At 39.9% G+C, this 8,509-nt stretch overlaps 1 pseudogene; it reads left to right on the top strand.

The window, feature by feature from the left end:
• The first annotated feature begins 1,111 nt into the window (after positions 1–1,111).
• LOC118575397 lies at positions 1,112–6,842 on the top strand (annotated as a pseudogene).
• Positions 6,843–8,509: the final 1,667 nt, after the last annotated feature.

The following is an 8,509-nucleotide window of genomic DNA, read 5'->3' on the forward strand; positions in this document are numbered from 1 at the left end:
GATTTTAAACTCAGATTCTCATGCTTGTGCAGCAAATGTTCTCATCCATTGAGCCATCTCTCTAGCTTCCAGTCAATGTTTATATTTTAATTGAAAACCATTATTACTATGATAGTTGAAAAATGATGGCATCCGAATTCCAGACTTAATTCAACATGTATGCATTAGTAGCTAAAGTGAAGAGAGTCTTCCATTATTTCTATTTGCGTATTTCTAGTACATACAATTGCTTATATATAAAAATATGGTCTTCTAGGTCCACAAATTTGCTTTTTAAAAGTCATCATGTATTTTATGTTTCAAATTCTCTCCAGTTTGCCCACTTGTAACCCTTTTGTATGATCAGCTAACTTCAAATTCGTCTATACTTCTCATCCTTTGGAGGCTGGGACACATGTAGCCCAGTCTGACCTCACATTCACAAAGTCTGAGAATTACCTTTTAACATCTATGCCACCATGCCTAGTTTATATGGTGCTGGGAATTGACCCCATGGCTTAAAGCATGCTAGGCAAGCTCTCCAAATATTGAGCTATATATCATTAGCTCTTCTGTTTCAATTTTGGTTGCTAAATAGATAATACTTTTTAAATACCCACTGACTGTGGGTTATAGTCCAGTTTCAATTTAATAGCAAGGACTTAAAGTAATTGGAAGAAAAAAATTGCCAACAACAGAATCACAACACTCATGGAAAAGGTTTACAACTGCCTGTAACGTCAGCTCTATGGGCTCCAATGCCATCTTATGTCCTCCAAGGGCACTTGTACACATGTGCAAACATACATACACAAAAACATCTTAAGTTCTAGCAAAGGACTAGAGTTCAGTTCCCAGCACCTACCTCTGAAAGCCCAGTCTTTTACAACTCTATGTCTAGCAGATCATATGCCCTCTTCTGGCCTCCATGGGCACTATCCTGGCTGAAGCAATCTTCTGCTTCTCTGGCTGTGTTCCATAGATGTCAGAGTGCTAACAGCCCAAGGGAGACTGAATGATTTCTCCATATTTATCTCTAGGGAAAAAGGAGCCTCATTTGATTTTTCTCTTCATCTCTTCTGTGATGGTCCATCCTGACTTGACTTTCCTGAAATATTTTTCTTACTTTCAGCTCTGTCTGACATGGAGATCATAGCCCAGTCAATTATCTTTATTTCCGGTGGCTATGAAACCACCAGCAACACGATTGCCTTCACCCTGTATTTACTGGCCACTCACCCTAATATCCAGAAGAAACTGCAGGAGGAGATCGATGTGGCTCTGCCCAATAAGGTGAATGGATGGTGCTTTGAGGAGGAGGGAAAAGGAGATATACCTCATTGCCCTCAGTGGTGTGTGTGTGTGTGTGTGTGTGTGTGTGTGTGTGTGTTAGACCTACATTGGGTATTTTTCTAAATCACTCCCCACCGTGTTTTAAGACATGATTTTTCACTGAACCTCAAGCACTCTGTGTCCTCTGCCCCACTGCTGGAATTATACATGTGTGCAACTGTGTCTCACTTTATACATGATGTGTATCTGACCCAGGCTTGCATGGTAGACACTTGGCTAATCTTTAAGCCCCCAAGTAATAGTTATTCTAACCACTTTGTAAGGGGTTGGATAGACGGCTCAATGGTTAAGAACACTGGCTACTCTTTAGGAAGAAGCATCCAGTTTGATTCCCAACCCCAAATGGCAGCTCTCAGCGCTCTGTAATGCCAGTTACAAGAGATCTGACACCTTCTTCCGACTTCTGTGGGCTCTGCACTCATGTAGTACATAAAACACATATGTAGGCAAAACAATACCTCCACACATAAAATAAAATCATTTATAAACCTTATAAAATGTTTTGTTAATTGCCTAGGACCTATGCAATGCTGAATTCAGCCTTGGAGCTACTGAGAATGCAACATTACAATGCAGACATATTGAAAGTTAATGTAAAATCACAGTACAAATATTTTTCTTTCTTTCCAGGCACCTCCCAAGTATGATAAAGTGATGGAAATGGAGTACCTTGACATGGTGTTGAATGAAACTCTCAGATTATACCCAATTGCTAGTAGACTTGAGAGAATCTGTAAACAAGATATTGAAATGGATGGTGTGTTTTTTCCCAAAGGGTCCCTAGCAATGATACCAGTTTATGTTCTTCACCATGACCCACAGTACTGGCCTGAGCCTGAGGAATTCTGCCCTGAAAGGTACCAGAATCCCAGGAGTGAGAACCCACCCTGAACCATGCTTGCCAGTATATGCTATGACGTTTCTTACGGGAAAATGATCTAAATGTGATTTTGCGTCCATTTGCATTCTGTGAGGAGAATGGCCGAGAAAGGGAAGAAAACAGAGGAGAGGGGAAGAGAGTCCGAGAAGAAAATATGACAATTTGCATACAGAGTGGTTTTTTCCTCCTACCTCAAGTATTCAATGACCACCTTAAGTGTGAGACAGGAACCCATTTTCCTTCCATCTAACTGGCATGTGCTTTTCAGAGATGAACCCAGCATTATCCTGAATGGACCTTTAGATTTTTAAGATATATCACCTCCATTTTTTTTTATTCTTTGACAATTGCATGCTTGTATAATGTATTTTGGTCATCTTCATCTCACATTGCCCTGTCTCTTCTCCTTCCCACAAGGTTGAATCCCTATTTGTCCTCAGCAAGTCTTCCTCCTGCTTTCAAGTCTTCCTGTTTTCTTGTGACTCAAGAATTGCTTGAATAAGAGTAGCAGGTATAGGAGTTATTTACTGGAGAATGAACAACTCACCAGTAGCTACACCATTGAAGAGAAACTTCCCCCTACCCCAGAAATGATTAATTGTCAGTAGCTCTTTCGGGAGGCGGCACCTCATGAACTCCCTCCCTCATCCATGACAGAGTGCATCAACATGGGTCCAGTCTTGTGTAACCAACCACAGCTCCTGAGCGTGCAAGAGTAAAATTGCAGTGTCATGTCCAAATGGTGCTGTTTCACAGCACCCCTTTCATTCACTTACTCTTATGCTATTCTGCCTCCTCTTCTGAGATGTTCCTGTGCCTCAGTGGGAATGATTTAAATGTCCCATTAATCACTGAGCACTCTACCATCACCCATTTTCAGCATTTTGACCATTTATGATTCTCCAGGTAAACTATTTTCTACTGCAACCATAAGCCTCTCTGACCAAGGCTGACAGCAGCACTAAAACTGGTTTATAAACATAAATATTTAGAAGGCAGCTTGATACCATGTCCACTTAGCAAAACAACAGTAATATGTTCTCTTCTAGAGCCTATGAACTGCCTAGCCATTGAATTTTGACCAGATTTACAATACCAGGCATTAATTCCCTCTGTGAATTGAAACTCCAATACAACCAGAAAATGGTTGGTTTCCCTTACCCTATAACACCATAATTACACTAGTGGACACATAAGATGAATTTTCTGTCAAACAGCAACTGTATTATCTACCATGTGGAAACTCTATTTTTGTTTTGTTTTGTTTTTGTTTTTGTTTTTTTGAGACAGGGTTTCTCTGTATAGTTTTGGTGCCTGTCCTGCATCTCGCTCTGTAGACCAGGCTGACCTCAAAATCACAGAGATCCACCTGGCTCTGACTCACAAGTGCTAGGATTAAAGGCATGCACCACCATTGCCCTGTGTCATGTGGAAACTCTTATAGGGCAAGGAGGATGGAAAGGACCTTTAGTGGAATTCTCATATTCCAATGTCTGCAAAAAAAAGTTCAATGAACTTTTCCCCAAACTATCTGTATGTTACCGGTTAGATATCTAAAGGTAAGTTCATGTATGTAGCTCTTATGCTTCTACCCTTTTGTTGACTTACATTACTCTGTGTCTTCAGGTTCAGAAAGGACAACAAGGGCAGCATCAATCCTTTTATATACCTTGCCCTTCGGTAATGGACCCAGGAACTGCATTGGCATGAGGTTTGCGCTCATGAACATCAAACTTGCTCTCACTAAAGTGCTGCAGAACTTCTCCTTCCAGCCTTGTAAAGAAACACAGGTGAGGGGAAACCTATCTCTGTAAATGATGTTTTGTGGGAGACAGTTTTTTTTTTCAACTGAAGGTTTTGTGTATAAAAACAACTCTGCTTGTTTGAGTTTTAATAATTGGTTTTATGGTCAAATGAGTTATCTATATCTAGGCATGAGCTAATGAATCTCTTGTGCTGTGTCTGTGTAGAGTACATTATGAAGAGTTAGTGCAGGGCAGTATGACAGGATTATATGCATTCTGTTTGAAGTTCCAGTCATGTCCATTGTTGATTGGATATGTTGTATGCCATCTAGAGGTGCTGTGATCATGTCTTTATGTTTATTGGGTGGTGCACTCTTCTTCCAGAACTCACAGGAACCCTCCTCTGAAAGCCTTGTCAACCATGGGCTATACATTATAATCATCAAGGAGCTTTACAACTCTTATATGGGGTCTGAGATGTTTCTCATTTGGAAAAGTGCTTACCTTGCATGCACAAAGCCCTGGTTCCCATCCTCAGAACTGCATGAAGTAGCTTTGGTGAAGCATACCTGTAATCCCTGAACTCAGGAGATGAAGGCAAGAGGACCAGATTTTCAAGTAACCCATAGTATATTTGAAGCCAGCATTGGTTAAGTGACACCTGGTCTCAAAAACAAAAACAGAAACTCTTGATGCCTGGTCATTTCTGAAATCCTAAAATAATTCGCACAGAGTGTGGCTTTAAAAGCTAACCACTGGCTTCCCATGTGAGGCCAAGTTGAGACTCATTATTTTAAAACAGAATTGCTGTGTTCAAGAGATGGCTCAATGACTAAGAACACTTGTTGCTCTTATAAAAGTTCCAGATTCAGTTTCTGCCCCTACATAGTGGTTCACAACTATCTGCAACTCTAGTTACAGGGCCTCTGATGTGCTCCTCTCACTTCTGTTGAGATTGCACACATGTAGTATACATGAATATGTGCTGCAGGCAAAGCACTCCTGTACATAAAATAAAAAATATCTTTAAAAGGTGTCTGGATATGCCAGGTGATGGTAGCACACACCTTTATTCCCAGCTCTCGGGAGGCAGAGACAGGCAGATTGCTGTGGGTTTAAGGCCAGCCTAGTCTATAGAGAGAGATCCAGGACAGGCACCCAAACTATACAGAGAAACTCTGTCTTGAAAAAATTTTACAAAAAGTTTTTGGTTTATGATGAACTCCAATTATATTGGATATCTTGATGGTTCTGCCTCACTTCTCTGGAGCTCTTGCTTCAAAAAAGAGGTAGTCATATTTCTATAAATCATGTATCTCTTTCCCCCTTTTTTATTTTGATCTCATACCTCAAATTCTTGTTCATTCTCCCAAATGAATATTCTTCTTGGGTTTCTTTCTTCATTTATTTTATGCACTACTTTTGACTCCTGCACGATGTTTTCATCACCTGTGCTCGCACATTGTCATTAAAGCCTCCAGTTTGGTTGTGTTTGTTCTCACTGTATTGAATAAAATTCCTTCACTTTTCTATATCACCTCATATTATTTCTATATCACCTCTGCAACGAACTACAAATGGTTCTTTGAGGAGAGCTTGCACATTGAAAGTAAATGTTTAAAGTATGGCTAGTATATGATACTATTTCATAAAATACTAAGATAATTAAACAATTAACAGATACTATTTGTATGTATATTTTTATACACATTTTTCATTTGCCTCTTTGGGAAACCCATGTATACTATGCAAAATTTTAAAAGAATAAGATGGGGCATTTGGAGGAAGAGTTTACCTTTTCCTGAACAACAGTTTAAATTTATGGGACTTCTGTATTTAGAATGTGGCTTCTCTTTGTCAATTAGTTTTATTTCTGGGTGAATAGAGGGATGACAGCATTTATGATTTGTGATTTAAGGCAATTACATAGCTTTACCTACACATAACCTCACTTATCTTAGCACTTTCTCACTGAAGCATTTAAATCATAATCATATACAGGGATTTAGACAGACAAGGCAAGGTTCAAATTTTGAGACTTAATGACACACTTGTCAAGAGGCATATGCTCTGACAAGCTCCACTCGTCTTAAATTTGACACTTCTCTATTTCCATGACAACTTTGTTCTCCTTCATTCTCCTGTGACCAGAAGATCACTCCACTGGAGGCATTTGCCTCCATCACCAAATAACATGAGCCTAAAGCATCATTGAAAACACTGTACTACTCCAAATTGCTCATCCACTCTATTCTTGGAAGCCAAGAATACATGCTAGAAAAGCAAGAAAATGTCTCTCCTCCTAAAGACTAGCCCTGAATGGGCTCAACTGTAATGGTGACATATGATCTAGGAGCTGAGGTCTGTCCACAGACTTGAATTGTATCTTCTCAGGGTTAACTTGCAAGTTTCAAGAAACCAAAAAATAGCTTTTCAGGGATTAAAAAATAATTTGACATAATCACTAGTAATCGGGTTCAAACATGTGAAACTTATCTGTTTTACTCTAAATCAGCAACAGAACAGAAATAACATAAACCAACCTGACTTCATTCCAGGCACTATATACAGTAGAGAGTCTCAATAAGCATTGTACCCAGTGCATGGTTTGGATGAATGCTCTCACCAGAGCTTGGAGAATAAGGAAGTCAAAATATATAACAACAAATGCATTTTTACATTTCTGTAAAGCATCATTATCCTGAATTTTTTTAAAAAAAAATCCTTTTCTTCTGGGCTTGCTTTTGATCCATTCATTGCTTTTCAATATTTTTCTTCCAATATTGCAGATCCCGCTGAAATTAACCCGAAAGGCAATGTTTCAACCAGAAAAACCTGTTATTCTAAAGGTTGTGCCACGGGATGCAATCATAACTGGAGCATGACTTTCTCTCAAGGACTTCCACCGTGTTCTTCAAGAAGGTGTTATCTAAGAACATTGGACTTTTTAATTTACTTCATGAATAAAACTCAGATGAAGATGAGGCTTAATTGCCTGGCCTTAATACATGGTTAAGGATCCAGCACATCCATTGAACTTTCTCAGTGTCAATACAGAGTTCCATCTAATGTAAAGGAAGTGACTAAATCAGTTGACAGATAGAGAAATTCACCTTCTCTGGTCCTCATGGGACTACTTCCATCTACATCTGGTTGACTTTTTTGAGAGTAACTATGCCATTGTAATGTGATAAATAATAATTTTTTAACGAAAATGTGGACAGTTTCCTTCAGCAACTAGAATTATGAGCAAACATGCCTAGCTTAGATCTTTGCATCAAGTGGGTGGCGTGACATTTGCTTAGTAATGTGGCTTGGTTCCACACTAACACACCTCTCACTCTCCCGTCAGGAGCTGGTGCCTTACAAAACAGGAATAGTTATCTCTCAATAGTGATATCTGAGAGTGTACCAGCCCAGATACGTTATGGCTTTTGATTTGAAACAGTGTATGTGAGTAAGAGAATAAATAGGTTTGGCGATGATGATGATGTGAGAGGAAGGTCAGGGGGGAGCCAGAAGAGTCTTGCAACGAGTGCTATGTTCCGTGATATACAAATATATATATTAATAAAATCAAAATATGAATTCTACAAAAGAAGATAGACTATAAAATAGAATTTTAAATAAGTGTTTAAAGGGAGGTGCCTGGATCTCCCTGGGAAGTGGGAAATAGAAGATATTTCACAAGTAGAGAGAGGGCAGGTGGGGATGGGAACATGAATGATCAGGTTTGGGGGCACAAAGAGGGAGACTATGAAAGAGACTACTGGAAAGTGGGGGCATTTCAGGTTCAGGTGAAAACCTCATGCAAAGGAATCTACAAGGATGACCACAGCTAAGACTCCTAGCAGTAGCAGGTATACAGCCTGAGCTGACCATCACCTGTTACCAGACCGGTGACTAGCTGAATTGTCATCAGCGAGGCTTCATCCAGCAACTGATGGGAACAGATGCAGACCCACAGCCAAACATTAGGCAGAGTTTGGTAAATCCTGCAGAAAAGGGGAAGAAAGGATTGTAGGAGCCAGAGAGGTCAAGGACACCACACAAAACTGACAGAGTCAGCTAACCTGGGCTCCTAGGGGCTCAAAGGGACTGACCTGACAATGAGGGAGCCTGCCTGGGGCTCTGTATAAGTGTGACAGTTGTGTAGCGTGGTCTCTTGTGGGATTCCTAACAGTGGGAACAGGGGTTATCTCCAAATCTTTTACTGGCTTGTGAGAACCTACTCCTCATTCTGCCCAGCCTTAATACATGGAGAGGTGCTTAGTCTCATTGCAACTTGATAGGCCGTTTTGTTGGCTTTCATGGGAAAGCTGCCCTTTCCTAAACAGAAACTGAGGAAGAATGAATTGGGGAATGGAAACAGAGGGAGGCAGCAGAGGAAAGGGCTGGGAGGAGAGGAGGGAGCGAAAACTGCAGCTAGAATATAAAATAAATTTATTTTTTAAAAAAGTAATGTTTACATTTTTAGTGTAACATTTATTGCAGAATATTGAAACTGAATCATCTGGTTTTTACCAGTTTTACAATAAAAATTGTCACAGTG

This window comes from Onychomys torridus, unplaced genomic scaffold (assembly GCF_903995425.1).
Source record: "Onychomys torridus unplaced genomic scaffold, mOncTor1.1, whole genome shotgun sequence".
Lineage (NCBI taxonomy): Eukaryota > Metazoa > Chordata > Mammalia > Rodentia > Cricetidae > Onychomys > Onychomys torridus.